The sequence below is a fragment of the Schistocerca piceifrons genome, chromosome X (genome assembly GCF_021461385.2).
Source record: "Schistocerca piceifrons isolate TAMUIC-IGC-003096 chromosome X, iqSchPice1.1, whole genome shotgun sequence".
Taxonomy (NCBI): Eukaryota; Metazoa; Arthropoda; class Insecta; order Orthoptera; family Acrididae; genus Schistocerca; species Schistocerca piceifrons.
The window spans coordinates 594,518,601-594,539,308 of record NC_060149.1 but is presented as its reverse complement, the minus strand read 5'-3'; the positions used below and the strand labels follow the sequence as shown (position 1 = coordinate 594,539,308).

At 44.9% G+C, this 20,708-nt stretch overlaps 1 protein-coding gene and 1 non-coding gene across 2 annotated transcripts in view; both read left to right on the top strand.

Moving 5' to 3' along the window:
• LOC124721843 (solute carrier family 41 member 2-like) overlaps nucleotides 1-20,708 on the top strand; it is a 1,040,492-nt gene that overhangs the window by 168,282 nt on the left and 851,502 nt on the right. The gene's annotated exons all lie outside the window — the stretch shown is intronic.
• Nucleotides 4,212-4,286, top strand: Trnas-cga. Its single transcript has one exon. It is a non-coding gene; the product is annotated as a tRNA-Ser (tRNA).

The following is a 20,708-nucleotide window of genomic DNA, read 5'->3' as shown; positions in this document are numbered from 1 at the left end:
ACACTCTATAAAGCTCTTAAGGGCAGGTTGTGCTGAGAAATAGTTGCTCAGGAGAAAATTCGATATGTTGCGCCGTTTCCGAGTTGATCAGCACTGAATTTGTCCAATCAGGCTGTCGAACGCGCAAATCCAAGCGGCACGCCAGCGACGGTGTCGACAAACGTGGACTTCATTTGGTTTCTTCAAATTGAGAAAAAGAGCGATACACAAATTGGACATTGGACAGTAGTAATGATCGGAACCGAGCCAAAGGCTGAGTAGTCTAGTGCGCTATCATCTACACTATAAGAACAACTGACATTAATTGTATCTGGCGGGCCGCTTGAGTTTGCGCCCGCAACGGCCTGACTGGCTAACTTCAATGCTAATTAAATCTGAACTGGCGCAACCTATCGAATTTCTTTTTGGACAGCTAGTTCTCAGGATAACCTATCCTGAAAGCCCCTTATAAGCCTTTCATACTGTTTCTGACCACGCTGTATAAGTCCAGACTCTATCAATAACGCACATGGCGACTCTTGGCTTATACTGTGACAGGGTGCGATGGCTGCAGCAACTGAGGGGAACAGTGACAACTGGTAACTGGTCGGATGAAACTGTGCGTTCCGCTGTTGGCGATGAAGGTTTGTGAAGTATTTATCTGGTGATAGGTCGAAGCAGGATATAGTCCCTACTATCAGCACACTCTGTGGTGTCAGAGTATATGGTCCCTGTTATTAGCGCCAACTATGTGACACTTGGTTGTAGCTATGTGGCGCTAGACTGTAAATTGGCCCAACACGTGTCGCTCTCTGTTTTCAGAGTGCTCCAGAAATGTTGCGACGAACTTAGAGGGGTTGTGGAAGGTGTCTTTGGAGAACAAATTGATTATAGGAACCAATACCCAAAAACGTCATCCAACGATGCTGCAGAGCGTCGAATTTATAGGCGCTGGCACCTGCTACAGGGTCACTCCTTTCGCTAAAAACGTGACTTTGTACACTAATGGAACGTAGGCAGAAGGTCTCCAAATGTTGCTTGTTATTTAGTGATCGTGACAGATTCCCACGATCGCCAGTGGAGAAGATGAAGCTGTCTGCTGCGTACAAAGGTCTCGTCTCCTATGAATACGATGGTCTGTTTCCATGATGGATGACGGTTTAGACACGGGTTTCTATTTGCAGTTGATTTTTCTCCTCTATACCCATCTGCAGGTGGTCGCTCATGTCGGCACCAATGATGTGTGTCGCTATGGATCGGAGAAACTCCTCTCTGGCTTCCGGCGGCTATCTGATTTGGTAAAGACTGCCAGTCTCGCCAGCGGGATGAAAGCAGAGCTCACCATCTGCAGCATCGTCGACAGGACTGACTGCGGACCTTTGGTACAAAGCCGAGTGGAGGGTCTGAATCAGAGGCTGAGACGCTTCTGCGACCGTGTGGGCTGCAAATTCCTCGACTTGCGCCATAGGGTGGTGGGGTTTCGGGTTCCGCTGGATAGGTCAGGAGTCCACTACACGCAACAAGCGGCTACACGGGTAGCAGGGGTTGTGTGGCGTGGGCTGGGCGGTTTTTTAGGTTATATGGCCTTGGGCAAGTACAGAAAGGGCAACAGCCTCAACGGGTGCAGGGCGAAGTCAGGACATGCGGGGACCAAGCAGCAATCGGTATTGTAATTGTAAACTGTCGATGCTGCGTTGGTAAAGTACCGGAACTTCAAGCGCTGATAGAAAGCACCGAAGCTGAAATCGTTATAGGTACGGAAAGCTGGCTGAAACCAGAGATAAATTCTACCGAAATTTTTACAAAGGCACAGACGGTGTTTAGAAAGGATAGATTGTATGCAACCGGTGGTGGAGTGTTCGTCGCTGTTAGTAGTAGTTTATCCTGTAGTGAAGTAGAAGTGGATAGTTTCTGTGAATTATTATGGGTGGAGGTTACACTCAACAATCGAGCTAGGTTAATAATTGGCTCCTTTTACCGACCTCCCGACTCAGCAGCATTAGTGGCAGAACAACTGAGAGAAAATTTGGAATACATTTCACATAAATTTTCTCAGCATGTCATAGTCTTAGGTGGAGATTTCAATTTACCAGGTATAGACTGGGACACTCAGATGTTTAGGACGGGTGGTAGGGACAGAGCATCGAGTGACATTATACTGAGTGCACTATTCGAAAATTACCTCGAGCAATTAAACAGAGAACCGACTCGTGGAGATAACATCTTGGACCTACTGATAACAAACAGACCCGAACTTTTCGACTCTGTATGTGCAGAACAGGAAATCAGTGATCATAAGGCCGTTCCAGCATCCCTGAATATGGAAGTTAATAGGAATATAAAAAAAAGGGAGGAGGGTTTATCTGTTTAGCAAGAGTAATAGAAGGCAGATTTCAGACTACCTAACAGATCAAAACGAAAATTTCTGTTCCGACACTGACAATGTTGAGTGTTTATGGAAAAAGTTCAAGGCAATCGTAAAATGCGTTTTAGACAGGTACGTGCCGAGTAAAACTGTGAGGGACGGGAAAAACCCACCGTGGTACAACAACAAAGTTAGGAAACTACTGCGCAAGCAAAGAGAGCTCCACTCCAAGTTTAAACGCAGCCAAAACCTCTCAGACAAACAGAAGCTAAACGATGTCAAAGTTAGCGTAAGGAGGGCTATGGGTGAAGCGTTCAGTGAATTCGAAAGTAAAATTCTATGTACCGACTTGACAGAAAATCCTCGGAAGTTCTGGTCTTACGTTAAATCAGTAAGTGGTTCGAAACAGCATATCCAGACACTCCGGGATGATGGTGGCATTGAAACAGAGGATGGCATGCGTAAAGCTGAAATACTAAACACCTTTTTCCAAAGCTGTTTCACAGAGGAAGACCGCACTGCAGTTCCTTCTCTAAATCCTCGCACAAACGAAAAAATGGCTGACATCGAAATAAGTGTCCAAGGAATAGAAAAGCAACTGGAATCACTCAACAGAAGAAAGTCCACTGGACCTGACGGGATACCAATTCGATTCTACACAGAGTACGCGAAAGAACTTGCCCCCCTTCTAACAGCCGTGTATCGCAAGTCTCTAGAGGAACGGAAGGTTCCAAATGATTGCAAAAGAGCACAGATAGTCCCAGTCTTCAAGAAGGGTCGTCGAGCAGATGCGCAAAACTATAGACCTATATCTCTGACGTCGATCTGTTGTAGAATTTTAGAACATGTTTTTTGCTCTAGTATCATGTCGTTTTTGGAAACCCAGAATCTACTATGTAGGAATCAACGTGGATTCCGGAAACAGCGATCGTGTGAGACCCAACTCGCTTTATTTGTTCATGAGACCCAGAAAATATTAGATACAGGCTCCCAGGTAGATGCTATTTTTCTTGACTTCCGGAAGGCGTTCGATACAGTTCCGCACAGTCGCCTGATAAACAAAGTAAGAGCCTACGGAATATCAGACCAGCTGTGTGGCTGGATTGAAGAGTTTTTAGCAAACAGAACACAGCATCCAGAATGAGATTTTCACTCTGCAGCGGAGTGTGCGCTGATATGAAACTTCCTGGCAGATTAAAACTGTGTGCCCGACCGAGACTCGAACTCGGGACCTTTGCCTTTCGCGGGCAAGTGCTCTACCAACTGAGCTACCGAAGCACGACTCACGGCCGGTACTCACAGCTGTACTTCTGCCAGTACCTCGTCTCCTACCTTCCAAACTTTACAGAAGCTCTTCTGCGAACCTTGCAGAACTAGCACTCCTGAAAGAAAGGATATTGCGGAGACATGGCTTAGCCACAGCCTGGGGGATGTTTCCAGAATGAGATTTTCACTCTGCAGCGGAGTGTGCGCAGATATGAAACTTCCTGGCAGATTAAAACTGTGCGCCCGACCGAGACTCGAGGTACTGGCAGAAGTACAGCTGTGAGTACCGGCCGTGAGTCGTGCTTCGGTAGCTCAGTTGGTAGAGCACTTGCCCGCGAAAGGCAAAGGCCCCGAGTTCGAGTCTCTGTCGGGCGCACAGTTTTAATCTGCCAGGAAGTTTCATATCAGCGCACACTCCGCTGCAGAGTGAAAATCTCATTCTGGAAACATCCCCCAGGCTGTGGCTAAACCATGTCTCCGCAATATCCTTTCTTTCTGGAGTGCTAGTTCTGCAAGGTTCGCAGAAGAGCTTCTGTAAAGTTTGGAAGGTAGGAGACGAGGTACTGGCAGAAGTACAGCTGTGAGTACCGGGCGTGAGTCGTGCTTCGGTAGCTCAGTTGGTAGAGCACTTGCCCGCGAAAGGCAAAGGTCCCGAGTTCGAATCTCGGTCGGGCACACAGTTTTAATCTGCCAGGAAGTTTCAGAACACAGCATGTTGTTATCAAAGGAGACACGTCTACAGACGTTAAAGTAACCTCTGGCGTGCCACAGGGGAGTGTTATGGGACCATTTCTTTTCACAATATATATAAATGACCTAGTAGATAGTGTGGGAAGTTCCATGCGGCTTTTCGCGGATGATGCTGTAGTATACATAGAAGTTGCAGCATTAGAAAATTGTAGCGAAATGCAGGAAGATCTGCAGCGGATAGGCACTTGGTGCAGGGAGTGGCAACTGACCCTTAACATAGACAAATGTAATGTATTACGAATACATAGAAAGAAGGATCCTTTATTGTATGATTATATGATAGCGGAACAAACACTGGTAGCAGTTACTTCTGTAAAATATCTGGGAGTATGCGTGCGGAACGATTTGAAGTGGAATGATCATATAAAATTAATTGTTGGTAAGGTGGGTACTAGGTTGAGATTCATTGGGAGAGTGCTTAGAAAATGTAGTCCATCAACAAGGGAGGTGGCTTACAAAACACTCGTTCGACCTATACTTGAGTATTGCTCATCAGTGTGGGATCCGTACCAGATCAGGTTGACGGAGGAGATAGAGAAGATCCAAAGAAGAGCGGCGCGTTTCGTCACAGGGTTATTTGGTAACCGTGATAGCGTTACGGAGATGTTTAACAAACTCAAGTGGCAGACTCTGCAAGAGAGGCGCTCTGCATCGCGGTGTAGCTTGCTCGCCAGGTTTCGAGAGGGTGCGTTTCTGGATGAGGTATCGAATATATTGCTTCCCCCTACTTATACCTCCCGAGGAGATCACGAATGTAAAATTAGAGAGATTAGAGTGCGCACGGAGGCTTTCAGACAGTCGTTCTTCCCGCGAACCATACGTGACTGGAACAGGAAAGGGAGGTAATGACAGCGGCACGTTAAGTGCCCTCCGCCACACACCGTTGGGTGGCTCGCGGAGTATAAATGTAGATGTAGATGTAGAAAAGCATTGTAGATTTTCCAGGGCTCCAGGAGAAAAATAAAGTGCAGATGGAAACCTGTGTCGAAAACGGTCATTCATCGAGGCAAAGGAGTGTCGTATTCTCAGCAGACATGGTCTGTCTACGCAGCAGCTAGATTCATCTTCTCCACTGGCTATCGTGACAAACAGTCGCCATCACTGAATAACAAACAGAGCTGCGAGACGTTCCACCCATGGTCTGTCAGCGCGCGAAGTCACGTTTGCTGCCGAAGGAGTGGCCTAGTCTCAGGCGTCAGCGCCTTTAACTACGATGTTCTGTAGCGTCGTTGCATGAATTTTTTGGACACGGGTTCCTGTCCTCGATTTGTTCCTCAAGTCACGCTCTACAGCCAATCTAAGTGTGTCGCAACATTTCTGGGACACCCTGCGCACTGTATCTGATGGAGGACACAGCTGAAGTTCATGTAACCATCATAGCATATAGAGCGCTCGAAAGCTATCAGTTCGCTCTTTTAAGGGGATGACTAATGTTTTTGTTACATTATCATTCAGTAACTGGAGGTATCATATGCTGACGAAAAATGGTTCAAATAGTTCTAAGCACTATGGGACTTAACATCTGAGGTCATAGATCCTCTAGACTTATAATTACACTACAGGCCATTAAAATTGATACACCAAGAAGAAATCCAGAAGATAAACGGGTATTCATTGGACAAATATATTATACTAGAAATGACATGTGACTACATTTTCACGCAATTTGGGTGCATAGATCCTGAGAAGTCAGTACCCAGAACAGCCACCTCTGGCCGTAATAACGGCCTTGATACACCTGGGCATTGAGTCAAACAGAGCTTGAATGGCGTGTACAGGTACAGCTGCCTATGCAGCTTCAACATGATGCCACAGTTCATCAAGATTAGTGACTGGCGTATTGTGACGAGCCAATTGCTCGGCCACCATTGACCAGACGTTTTCAATTGGTGAGAGATCTGGAGAATGTGCTGGCCAGAGAAGCTGTCGAACATTTTCTGTATCCAGAAAGGCCCGTACAGGACCTGCAACATGCGGTCGTGCATTATCCTGCTGAAATGTAGGGTTTCACAGGGAACGAATGAAGGGTAGAACCACGGGTCGTAACACATCTGAAATGTAACGTCCATTGTTCAAAGTGCCGTTAATGCGAACAAGAGGTGACCGAGACGTGTAACCAATGGCACCCCATACCATCACGCCGCGTGATACGCCAGTATGGCAATGACGAATACACGTTTCCAATGTGCATTCACCGCGATGTCGCCAAACACGGATGCGATCATCATGATGCTGTAAACAGAACCTGGATTCATCCGAAAAAAATACGTTTTGCCATTCGTGCACCCAGGTTCGTCGTCGAGTACGCCATCGCAGGCGCTCCTGTCTGTGATGGAGCGTCAAGGGTAACCGCAGTCATGGTTTCCGAGCTGATAGTCCATGCTGCTGCAAACGTCGTCGAATTGTTCGTGCAGATGGTTGTTGTCTTGCAAACGTCCCCATCTGTTGACTCAGGGATCGAGACGTGGCTTCAAGATTCGGTACAGCCATGCGGAAAAGATGCCTGTCATCTCGACTACTAGTGATACGAGGCCGTTGGGATCCAGCACGGCGATCCGTATTACCCTCCTGAACCCACCGATTCCATATACTGCTTAGTCATTGGATCTCGACCTACGCGAGCAGCAATGTCGTGATACGATAAACGGCAATCGCGATAGGCTACAATCCGACCTTTATCAAAGTCGGAAACGTGATGGTACGCATTCCTCCTCCTTACACGAGGCATCACAACAACGTTTCACCAGGCAACGCCGGTCAACTGCTGTTTGTGTGTGAGAAATCGGTTGGAAACTTTCCTCATGTCAGCACGTTGCAGGTGTCGCCACCGGCGCCAACCGTGTGTGAATGCTCTGAAAAGCATATCACAGCATCTTCTTCCTGTCCGTTAAATTTCGCGTCTGCAGTACGTCATCTTCGTGGCGTAGCAATTTTAATGGCCAGTAGTGTACTTAAATCTAACTACATCTACATCTACATCTACATTGATACTCCGCAAGCCACTCAACGGTGTGTGGCGGAGGGCACTTTACGTGCCACTGTCATTACCTCCCTTTCCTGTTCCAGTCGCGTATGGTTCGCGGGAAGAACGACTGTCTGAAAGCCTCCGTGCGCGCTCTAATCTCTCTAATTTTACATTCGTGATCTCCTCGGGAGGTATAAGTATTGGGAAGCAATATATTCGATACCTCATCCAGAAACGCACCCTCTCGAAACCTGGCGAGCAAGCTACACCGCGATGCAGAGCGCCTCTCTTGCAGAGTCTGCCACTTGAGTTCATTAAACATCTCCGTAACGCTATCACGGTTACCAAATAATCCTGTGACGAAACGCGCCGCTCTTCTTTGGATCTTCTCTATCTCCTCCGTCAGACCGATCTGGTACGGATCCCACACCGATGAGCAATACTCAAGTATAGGTCGAACGAGTGTTTTGTAAGCCACCTCCTTTGTTGATGGACTACATTTTCTAAGCACTCTCCCAATGAATCTCAACCTGGTACCCGCCTTACCAACAATTAATTTTATATGATCATTCCACTTCAAATCGTTCCGCACGCATACTCCCAGATATTTTACAGAAGTAACTGCTACCAGTGTTTGTTCCGCTATCATATAATCATACAATAAAGGATCCTTCTTTCTATGTATTCGCAGTACATTACATTTGTCTATGTTAAGGGTCAGTTGCCACTCCCTGCACCAAGTGCCTATCCGCTGCAGATCTTCCTGCATTTCGCTACAATTTTCTAATGCTGCAACTTCTCTGTATACTACAGCATCATCCGCGAAAAGCCGCATGGAACTTCCCACACTATCTACTAGGTCATTTATATATATTGTGAAAAGCAATGGTCCCATAACACTCCCCTGTGGCACGCCAGAGGTTACTTTAACATCTGTAGACGTCTCTCCATTGATAACAACATGCTGTGTTCTGTTTGCTAAAAACTCTTCAATCCAGCCACACAGCTGGTCTGATATTCCGTAGGCTCTTACTTTGTTTATCAGGCGACAGTGCGGAACTGTATCGAACGCCTTCCGGAAGTCAAGAAAAATAGCATCTACCTGGGAGCCTGTGTCCAATATTTTCTGGGTCTCATGAACAAACAAAGCGAGTTGTGTCTCACACGATCGCTGTTTCCGGAATCCATGTTGATTCCTACATAGTAGATTCTGGGTTTCCAAAAACGACATGATACTCGAGCAAAAAACATGTTCTAAAATTCTACAACAGATCGACGTCAGAGATATAGGTCTATAGTTTTGCGCATCTGCTCGACGACCCTTCTTGAAGACTGGGACTACCTGTGCTCTTTTGCAATCATTTGGAACCTTCCGTTCCTCTAGAGACTTGCGGTACACGGCTGTTAGAAGGGGGGCAAGTTCTTTCGCGTACTCTGTGTAGAATCGAATTGGTATCCCATCAGGTCCAGTGGACTTTCCTCTATTGAGTGATTCCAGTTGCTTTTCTATTCCTTGGACACTTATTTCGATGTCAGCCATTTTTTCGTTTGTGCGAGGATTTAGAGAAGGAACTGCAGTGCGGTCTTCCTCTGTGAAACAGCTTTGGAAAAAGGTGTTTAGTATTTCAGCTTTACGCATGCCATCCTCTGTTTCAATGCCACCATCATCCCGGAGTGTCTGGATATGCTGTTTCGAACCACTTACTGATTTAACGTAAGACCAGAACTTCCGAGGATTTTCTGTCAAGTCGGTACATAGAATTTTACTTTCGAATTCACTGAACGCTTCACCCATAGCCCTCCTTACGCTAACTTTGACATCGTTTAGCTTCTGTTTGTCTGAGAGGTTTTGGCTGCGTTTAAACTTGGAGTGGAGCTCTCTTTGCTTGCGCAGTAGTTTCCTAACTTTGTTGTTGTACCACGGTGGGTTTTTCCCGTCCCTCACAGTTTTACTCGGCACGTACCTGTCTAAAACGCATTTTACGATTGCCTTGAACTTTTTCCATAAACACTCAACATTGTCAGTGTCGGAACAGAAATTTTCGTTTTGATCTGTTAGGTAGTCTGAAATCTGCCTTCTATTACTCTTGCTAAACAGATAAACCCTCCTCCCTTTTTTTTATATTCCTATTAACTTCCATATTCAGGGACGCTGCAACGGCCTTATGATCACTGATTCCCTGTTCTGTACATACAGAGTCGAAAAGTTCGGGTCTGTTTGTTATCAGTAGGTCCAAGATGTTATCTCCACGAGTCGGTTCTCTGTTTAATTGCTCGAGGTAATTTTCGAATAGTGCACTCAGTATAATGTCACTCGATGCTCTGTCCCTACCACCCGTCCTAAACATCTGAGTGTCCCAGTCTATACCTGGTAAATTGAAATCTCCACCTAAGACTATGACATGCTGAGAAAATTTATGTGAAATGTATTCCAAATTTTCTCTCAGTTGTTCTGCCACTAATGCTGCTGAGTCGGGAGGTCGGTAAAGGAGCCAATTATTAACCTAGTTCGGTTGTTTAGTGTAACCTCTACCCATAATAATTCATAGGAACTATCCACTTCTACTTCACTACTGGATAAACTACTACTAACAGCGACGAACACTCCACCACCGGTTGCATACAATCTATCCTTTCTAAACACCGTCTGTACCTTTGTAAAAATTTCAGCAGAATTTATCTCTGGCTTAAGCCAGCTTTCTGTACCTATAACGATTTCAGCTTCGGTGCTTTCTATCAGCGCTTGAAGTTCCGGTACTTTACCAACGCAGCTTCGACAGTTGACAATTACAATACCGATTGCTGCTTGGTCCCCGCATGTCCTGACTTTGCCCCGCACCCGTTGAGGCTGTTGCCCTTTCTGTACTTGCCCAAGGCCATATAACCTAAAAAACCGCCCAGCCCACGCCACACAACCCCTGCTACCCGTGTAGCCGCTTGTTGCGTGTAGTGGACTCCTGACCTATCCAGCGGAACCCGAAACCCCACCACCCTATGGCGCAAGTCGAGGAATCTGCAGCCCACACGGTCGCAGAAGCGTCTCAGCCTCTGATTCAGACCCTCCACTCGGCTCTGTACCAAAGGTCCGCAGTCAGTCCTGTCGACGATGCTGCAGATGGTGAGCTCTGTTTTCATCCCGCTAGCGAGACTGGCAGTCTTCACCAAATCAGATAGCCGCCGGAAGCCAGAGAGGATTTCCTCCGATCCATAGCGACACACATCATTGGTGCCGAGATGAGCGACCACCTGCAGATGGGTGCACCCTGTACCCTTCATGGCATCCGGAAGGACCCTTTCCACATCTGGAATGACTCCTCCCGGTATGCACACGGAGTGCACATTGGTTTTCTTTCCCTCTCTTGCTGCCATTTCCCTAACGGGCCCCATTACGCGCCTAACGTTGGAGCTCCCAACTACCAGTAAGCCCACCCTCTGCAACTGCCCGGATCTTGCAGACTGAGGGGCAACCTCTGGAACAGGACAAGCAGCCATGTCAGGCCGAAGATCAGTATCAGCCCGAGACAGAGCCTGAAACCGGTTCGTTAGACAAACTGGAGAGGTTTTCCGTTCAGCCCTCCGGAATGTCTTTCGCCCCCTGCCACACCTTGAAACGACCTCCCACTCTACCACAGGTGAGGGATCAGCCTCAATGCGGGCAGTATCCCGGGCAACCACAGTCGTAGTCCGATCAGGGGATGCGTGGGACGAGCTGGCCGCCCCCGGCAAACCCCCATCCGGACCCCCACAGTGATGCCCATTGGCAACAGCCTCAAGCTGTGTGACCGAAGCCAACACTGCCTGAAGCTGGGAGCGAAGGGATGCCAACTCAGCCTGCATCCGAACACAGCAGTTGCAGTCCCTATCCATGCTAAAAACTGTTTTGCAAAAAACGTCTGAACTAATCTACAGAGAGCGCAAACAAATCGACAAAATTTAAACGGTTATTAAAATACAAGATTGCCTAGTAAATGCAGTAATGTTGCTACTTGCGCACTGCTGACACTGTTTGGCGGCGGAAGGAGACTAAGCGAAATTACACTATTCAGGTACTAAAACGCGATGCTACACTCTCAAATACTATAAAACGCCCGAAATTTATGAATTAAACAATGCAAGTACCAAAAACACGCAAAGAAATTAAGAATTAAACTATGTAACAAACGAGCGAGCTAGGAGTATACGACTTGCTGCTCAGCTGCTTATCCAACGGCGGCAGGGAGCACACTGACTGTGACCAACCGACACTGGCCGTTCAAAACAAAAACAGTAGACAAACGACTACGCGAATTTACACTATTCAGGTACTAAAACGCGATGCTACAACTCTCAAATACTATAATACGCCCGAAATTTATGAATTAAACAATGCAAGTACCAAAAACACGCAAAGAAATTAAGAATTAAACTATGTAACAAACGAGTGAGCTAGGAGTATACGACTTGCTGCTCAGCTGCTTATCCAACGGCGGCAGGGAACATAAGGACAGCACACACATCCATGCCCGAGTCATGATTGGCACCTGCAACCGTAGCAGCAGCGCTGTTCCGGACTGAAGCGCCTAGAGCCGCTCGGCCACAGTGGCCGAGCGGCGCCTAGAGCCGCTCGGCCACTGTGGCCGGCCATGCTGATGAGATGCATAAATTATAAAGCAACATAATATAAAGAAGAAATAAAATTTTTGGGACGAGGTGAGGGGTATTAGAGAGAGGGGGTGGGGGATGCAAATCTGCTTTTAGTCGTGGTATCTGTTGTATGTGTTTGATAATGGATTACTTGCCAGAACGGTCAGAACAGCAGCCAGCTATGGAATAATGTTACCTTTCAGACATTGCTCCGTATGAACTGGACAGATCACAGACTCGACGCGCTGAGCGACATTCCTTTAAGCTGGTCTGCTCGATACGTGAAGCACAGGTGGGACCGTGTAGCAGGAGAAGACGGAGAAGGAAGCGCGATTCAAGTGCAAGGTCGTCCGGCCGGCGATGGGGGCATTGGTGGTTCTGGCAGAGGCCACGCGTGCACCGGCCAGCCTTGCGCGACTCGAGGCGCCCCGGTTCACTTTCTCCGGCGGCAAGGATAAGCGCTCGGCTGCCGGCTGCCCGTTGATAAGCCCTCAGTGTGCACCGCAGCCCCGCGCCGCCCGCGCCCGCCGGCTCGCAGGTAAGCACGTGGCCGCTCGCCAGCGTTTGCCGCTTCATGTGCCGCACAGCTTGCCCAAAATAAAATCGCACCGCGGAAATTTAATTTTCGCTGTTGGATTTATTTGTCACACCTAAAGCGATTTTGCTAGCCCATCGAATACCGTCTTTTGGAACAACTATTGTATTACGCGAATGGCGTCAATGAATCAGCCCTTTCGATTTCTTCATCACGATGAGAGATTGTCTGTGCGATTCCCTGACGAATGCCACTGATCTCGTAAGGAGGGGGAAGGTGTTCGAAGAAAAGTTTTTAAAAACTTTAGCCAATTCGAGAGGCGTGTTTTTACTGTTATTTTTTTATCCAATTTTGATAACAAATGTGCACAATCACAAGCTTGTATAATCTTACATCTCCATGGCTATCGACTGCTTCATCCAATGTGTGGTGAATGCCCATTATCGTTCTTTTGAGCGTTCGAAGAGGACTGCTAGCAAGTCAGCAACGATATCGTGGACTGACTGTAAGGACCACAGTCACAGTCTGCAGAAGCAGCCAGTCCCCACTTGTGCAGTAGATGACAACATCGGCTTTGCCTGGTTCGAATCTGGTTCATGATCTCCCATTGATATCTGGGGAGATCGAATTCAAGTATCCACAGGAAAGGATATTAACTAGATGCTTGTTTATTTCTGCTGTAGAGCTACAGCTATCTCTTGGGCCACAATGTCTTGCAATATTTCTTTTCTGCTATATGGCCTGAGCTGCTCTACTGTAGCGTATTACTTTCCTTTGTAGGGAACAGATTACTTGAAGGAAAATCGGCTGTACGGAATCGGCTGTATTAAAACAAGCAAAGGTATTACGAATCTTTTTTTAAGTGAAATGACAATATGTAAACAACATGCCGGCCACTACTTACTATGCGGAGGACCCAGATTTTATTGCTGGCACTGCCAGGGATTTTTCCACGGTGGCAGGACTGGAAGAAGGTTCAGTCAGGCTATTGATGCCAGCTGAGGAGCCACTTGAGTGAGCAGTAGCAGCTTCAATTTCGCGAAAGCCGACAACGGCCGAGAGAGTGGTGTGAAGACCCCACTCCCCTCCATATTCCGTCCATACCGCATCCAATGACGCCATTGGCGGAGCGTGACAAGGTGATCGGTCGGTCCCTATTGACCCACCAATGCCAGAAAGCGGAGCTTTTGTTGTTGTGCTTAAGCCATAGAGCAGTATCTCTCACAGAGTTTGTCTGGGTACAGGATAAATTCTTATGAATTAATTATTCCGTGTAGCCCCCTGAATGAAGTTGCATGATACTTTAGAAATGTTCGTTGTCCAGTCGAAGAAGTGTTGCTGTTGTTGAAAACGAGGCTAACTTGCCACTCGTGATGCCGGCAGGTAGCCTCCATTGTTCGATGCCTCTTCGGGCCGGATATCGCTGACTTACTGAGCAGTAGATTTTCGACACACGGCTTCTCAGTGCGCTACGTGCTCGCTGATTAATACGTCTGCTGGCGAGTGATCCTATCGGCAGATCAGAGATGAGCGTGTAAATGAGAGACTTTCAACACTCATTAGAAGTCCTGACGATTGTTATGTTCAACCTGACGAAGAAAGAGATGTGAAATATTTGAGTAATCTAAAAACAAAATATAGATTCTGACTATAATACAGAGTACGATCATACGACGTTAATCACGGGGGAATAGCAGGCATAATTAGCCAAAACATTTGATAGGCAGTTTTCACTCTGAGAAACAGTTTTCTCGGCAGTTATGAAGTGACCAATATCTTCCGAAGATAGAGATCTACCAGAGGAGAAGGTCCACATAATTTTCAGCTTTCTGAAAGCCCAATTTGTATCACTATCCAAGATGGCGGCTCGGTTGAAAAGATGGATATAGCCGTTACATTCAAACTCGGTTCGCATTAACCTTTCGGTAGAGGGAGGCGCTGTTTTCCGCAGGAGGGTCCGTTTGGCGCCTCTTCAGAACGACCAACTTGAAAACTACAGGAGCCGCCTACGCTACTCATCTGACGGCCGCTGGACGGACAGCGCTGCCTCTCCAGTCAGGTTGACAATATAGGACTATTTTTCTCCAGTGTAGCAACACTAGTGTGCTGTCCCCGAGGCGGTAAAACGAGGAGACGTTCCTCCTGGGGACTGTTCTGAAGAAGCTCCTGGTCCTGATCGGTCGGTTACAATTTATCGGAAGATGGGCATGCCGGTCGGAAGCCGTTTTAGACACAACACATTCTGGAAATAATTACCTTGAAGCCAGACGTGTTCAGTAAGCACGTTAGAAGAATGCAGTTGCACTCCGGGATGGCGGTAAGGGCGACAAAACCCTCTCGTTTCCGGACCTGCGGTCGGTCGGCCGACTGCCGTACTATGCACTTATGGTAAGCGACGCGCTGATGCACCCGTGTTCCCTAGTTTGTATCTCATGTAAGATGATTACTTGTATATCATCCTTCTAAATACTGCGTGCATTTGTCTCTAAAGGCTGGACTAACTTACCCTCTTATTTACTTCTCTAATTGTAAGTATGTCATTTTATTAATTAATTGTTCGTCGAAACCTGATTTGTGATTGTATTTTATTTCACCGGACTGTTTTCGGTCTTATCCGTCATCATCGGTATTTGTATTACATAAAAGACATAAATTTCTTATAACAAGTTACGTACAGTGAATATTGTAGAGTTTTATGTCTCTGGGATTTTTCATTTCATTGTAATTCGACTTACCTTATTTGTAATGTTCTCTATCGTTCCCCAATGACAATATTTCGTAATGTTCGTGTAATAATACGTTTACGCGATTTATATATGCATATACGTGATCAGCATATACAACAGTTGTCAATGAGAACTGAATATATTTCTTAAAAAATTCCTTATGTTGATCACGTATATGTATAGATAAATCGTGTAATAGTTTTATTACATGAACATTAAGAGATATCGTCGTTGGGATACGCTAGAGAACGTTACATATAAGGCAAGACGAATTACAATGAACTGAAAAATCACAGATACCTAAAAATCTACTAGAACAACATATGCTGTACGTAACTTGTTATAAGAAATATGTGTCTTTTGTGTAATACAGATACAGGTGATGATGGGAAACTCCCGAAACTAGTCTGGTGAAACGAAATACTACCACAAAGCAGCCTTTTTGTCGAACAGTCAATTTATAATATGACATATTTACTATTTCTACAAGCTGCAGAGCACCAAACGTACAAGACTTCTGTAATTCATGTACCAGTTTTCCGTGAATGGATTGTTGGGGCCATATCTAGTCCCGAACTGCGAATTTTTGGTTATTCACATATTTGGACAGCTGTCTCATTTTTTAAAATTGTTATTGGAGTAATATGATGATTTTAATTCAATTTGCAGTATCTCATTCATTTCTGAAGCCCTTCTCCTTCCCCTAAATAACCTTAATCACGCCGCAACTGAAACACTTGTTTTTGTTTGAGAGGTCTGATGCTAATGGTCATGCTACGAGTACACTTTGGATCGACCGTACTCCATATTTTCTCTTAATTAATCTCGTCATGAGGAGTGACAGTTTCTTCTAAGCTTTCACAAGCCTACACCTTCTCAAGCATTTACTACAACTGCACAGCCGCTACAGACGACCTCCAATACATCATAACAATCACCATTTGAATATGCAGACTTTTTATTTCTCCAGACTCCTATCTTCTGTACATTCTGGAATATCAGTTTTCCTCCGTTTAGTGCCATTTGTCAGAAGTAATAAGTAGTTACGCCAATGTTAGGAAGTGTAACTGCTCATTCAGACTACTTCCTTCATCCCAGTTTGTTGGTGATTCCCTTCCCCCCAACAAATCATTTCATTTCACCTGAGTGACTGGAAAAAACACTGCAAGTGGTTTCTATCGGTTGCTAAGCATCACATGTCTTCTTGTGCGAAAAGCGTGGTACAAGTCCAAGACTGAGCTCAATTACAAACCAGAGCATCTGCTGTCCTGATAAACACTCACTAAAAGCAGTTGTCTCTAAAAAGTAGTTTGATTTAAGTTTAGGGTGTTCAGTTTCAAGGTTATTAGCACCCAGTGCGTATCAAGGAAGGAAAGTTAGTGGACAAAGGTTTGGTGATCACCATGTCGAAGGATTTATGAGGAGGGATTAATTGCTGCCCTGCTAAAATAGGCATCACAGAATAAGGTGGCCATTACATCACCGTGGACATGTATATTTATACAATATGCATTACAGGGTGGTAAATGATATACGCTGGCTCCGTCAAGCTGAATTTTATTGATAGGAGAGCGTAAATGGGGCATGGAATTCCCGATGACTTCATCATTGGACCAGTTTTATTGAAAGCATATAACTAGCCATACTTACGCCAATTTACTCAAAGCAAATATACTAGGAGTCGTAATACAAAGGTTATTTTCTTCCGATCGGTTGCGAAATTAAAACTGCAGTGAAAATACTGTGAAGTTTTTATCTCGTCACGTCGCATTTTTCTGTTCTGATCGCATGTGAGAGCACGTGAGATGCCTTTATCAATAGCGTATCCTGCCAAGTGTGAAATGCCTGCTGAGCCAACATAACGTAACTGTCAAGCGTTTCCTTTTTCACGGCAATTCTCCGCCGCACACTACAGGTGCAACGAAGACATCCCTGCAGCGTTTACAATGGGAAGTGTTTGATCACCCATCATACAACACAGATTTGGCTCTCTCCGATTTTCTTCTCCTCACTCACAAGAACCGCTGGCCATGAGGGCAGTATTTATTACATGAACATTAAGAGATATTGTCACAGGCGGTTGCGACCTATGTCGAGGGCATTGGAAAGTTGGCACCACGCTATGACAGATGTCTAAGTCGGGGCGGTGACTATGTAGAAAAGTAACTGTAATGTGTAGCTAATCTTGAAGCCTGCAACCACACTTGTGCAGAAGAATATCTGTTCTTCGCACTCTGCATACTCGGTTGCTGGCGTGCATTTGTGTCGTTGGAAATCATATTGAGGATTAACCTGACAATAAGTCATTTGCACTGTTTCAATTATTTTTCATTCATACTGTAATTTTTCCTGTTACTTGTAACGTATAGTACATGGGACTTGAAATTAGCTCGAAAATAACACACTGTTCAAAGCTGTTATAAGGGAATAAAATCCATAGTTGTGTTAGAGAAACTGAAGTGTCTAGTGCATTTGTTTAAACAAACCATAACATTTATTTGCTCAAATAATACGTGACATTCGATAATAATTCATTAATAAATAAAATCTCATTGATTATTCTAACTGCTCTCTAAACTGCATTTTCTCCAAATGAGAGAGCAGTGACTTGCGCAACTATGACTTGGAACCCTCCATTTGCTCAGTGTATGCATGAAACACTCCATTAGGTCCATAATCTGTAAGCAGAAAAAAATTTGGAAGTTCTTCACTCCGTGAGGTGTGAACTAGTCCTTAAATAGACAAAGTAAGGCGTTGATTTCAGAGAAGCAAGAATTCGCTACAACCTTTCACGTCATTGTTTATTATACGCCACAGGTTTCATGTGTTTGTAGGTATTATAAAATGACTTTATGCGTTTAAAGTAAAGAACATCAAGATGTCCTACATTGATTCACTGACATGGTAAAAACAACTCACAAACAACTTTAGATGTCAAATTTTTCAGTCTCATTGATAATTTGACAAAAACATATTGCAGGATTTTATCAATAGCTGCCGTGAGGACGAAGTTTCTGTTAGTTTTGAATTTCATCCGCTCTTCGCTGCCACAAACAAGAAGGCAACCCATCATAGCCGCCCGGCTTCGGGCCGAGCCGTATTCAGCGATGTTTAGATCTTCATAAGAGGAGAGACAGCATTCTGCCGCATGTCTTCGAACTTGTATTTACAAAACTACCTGCAAAAAAAATCTCTGCAAACTTTAATAAACGTAGAGCCTTGAACTCTCCTTTCCAAAACTTTTACAGTGGCAGTAAAAAGCTTATCTTCCTTTAAAAATATTATAGTTGCTTCGGTAACTCCGTACAAAAGACGATACGAGCGTTCCAAATACTGGATATTATTTTCCACTTTCCGTGGTACAATTTGCGGGAAACTTTCTTGCGCAATGTAGATTCGTTTACAAAATACGAGGGCGTGCTGAAAACTAATGCTTCCGCATTTTTGTTCGAAAAATCTTAAAGCTTTTTAAGTAAAACGAACATTATTAACATTCTACATCTTTAGTCTTCAAGTCTACATATTTGCTACCGCCTGCTGCTAGAGGACTCAGAACTGAAACGCGAAACACGATTCATGTAACGTAACGATGTCCGTGTTGTCCTCATCATCATTTCATCCTCATCACCGGCGCACAAGACACCCAATGTGGCGTCTACTGCAATAAGACTTGAAATTGGCGGCCGAACTTCCCCAGAAGGGGCCTCCCGGCCAACAATGCCATACGCTCATTTCATTTTTTCCGCATTAGCATTTACAATTTAGTGCATCTCTCTTCGTCTCACGCTAGGCGAATGATACAGTTTCAATGAAATGACTGAATTTTTCTCGTGTGTTATTTAGCGTTGCAGGCATAATAGAAAGCACAAATGCTATTCGCTGTTTATAGAAGGCCACACCTCCGACAGTCTGCTGGCCGAATCCGCAGGACTCAGTGCCTGTTGTTGTGCACCAACTCTCAGAGAACCATGGAATCGTAATATCAGGAGCGTGTTACATTCCCGAGAACCCCACAAGGCCTACTTTATGAGAAATACGTAGAGATCTCCTTTAGTACCTCGAGGCAAGCGCTCTCATTCTCATCCATATTGACCAGCGAGCTATAAAATACTATGCTGCTTCATTTCCGTGAAGTACTTTTTGAGCCGTGTGAGAAACAGTGCGCTGTAATCGAGTTTCGATTTAGAAGAGTTCGTCCATATATCCTTCAGCAGGATAATGCCAGACCACACACAATCTGCAACAGTCCGACGCATTGGGTTCATTGTCATTGTCATCGATAATCCTCCATAAAGTCCCGACTTGGCCCAATCCGATTTTTATCTGCTTCCAAAACTTAAAGAACACACTCGAGAACTTTACTTTCATAGTGATTAAAGAGTGCAAGCAGAGGTGCGGTTGTGACTTCGATAATAAAGGCAATTAATCTACACTGACAGTGTCATCAAACTGGTCTCTCGTTGGGAGAAATATGTTTGTCGCCAGGGTGACTATGATGAGAAATAAATAAGTAGACAGGAAGAATAAATATGTTGAATGTTAATACCGTCTGTTTTATTTAAAAACCCTTAAGAGTTTTCACATTAAAAATTCGAAGGTATTACTTTCCAGCACACCCTCGTATAAAATACTAGAGGTGTCGATGTTGTCTAGCTCTCCCTGTATAAGTTTCAGTGTTATGGTGACTTATAGCAATTATATTTTCACACAAATACTTTATGTTTTTGACTAAAATTGAAAGATGTTGTGGTGCAGCGCTAGTTGTTGTTATTAAGTACTATTTATCCTACCTTTTTTCTAATACAAGTAAAGGAAAGATTTTGTTAGTGGATCGTCTTCACGTTGCTGAAGTGTGACTTCTGTTCCTCGTGTTTCTAAACATAGTCGCATGCCAGACTATTCTCATCACACACTTAGTAATAGCAAATTGATTCAAAATTCTCATTCAGAGCAGCTTAAATTCGTTGTGACATGAATTTCAAATGTTCTTCCACGGACCTGTGGTAGGTATGTATTTCGCGTACAGATTGGGCCTCGAATAAGGGACTTGTTAGTTGAGATGTGATTTTCTCGACTGTTATTATACCGGCACGCATGAAGAAGTCACTCCAACATCGAGTAATTCTAGTACCTACATATTCTGAAAGGGCTACGCTTCTAGGCAGGACTCCTGCGACATCCTCTAAATGATCACGTGATCTGTGGCAATAGGTCAAATGCTGGTAGAAAGTGTATTACTGAACCCCGCCTGTCACGGAATCCTCTAAATCCGTTGCTCTCCCATTCCGCCCATCCATCGCTAGTATGCTTAGTGCGAAGACATTATTTTACTCATAACGGCTTGAGAATACTGCAGCTCTTTCCAGAAATATCACGGAAAAATAAATCTGCAACCAGCCACACCTTTTGAATTCACTCTAACTACGAAAGGACTTCAAAAAGTAAGTTACACACTATAATGGTAGGCCAAGTAACTTTTTTTGACTGGTGCACTATACT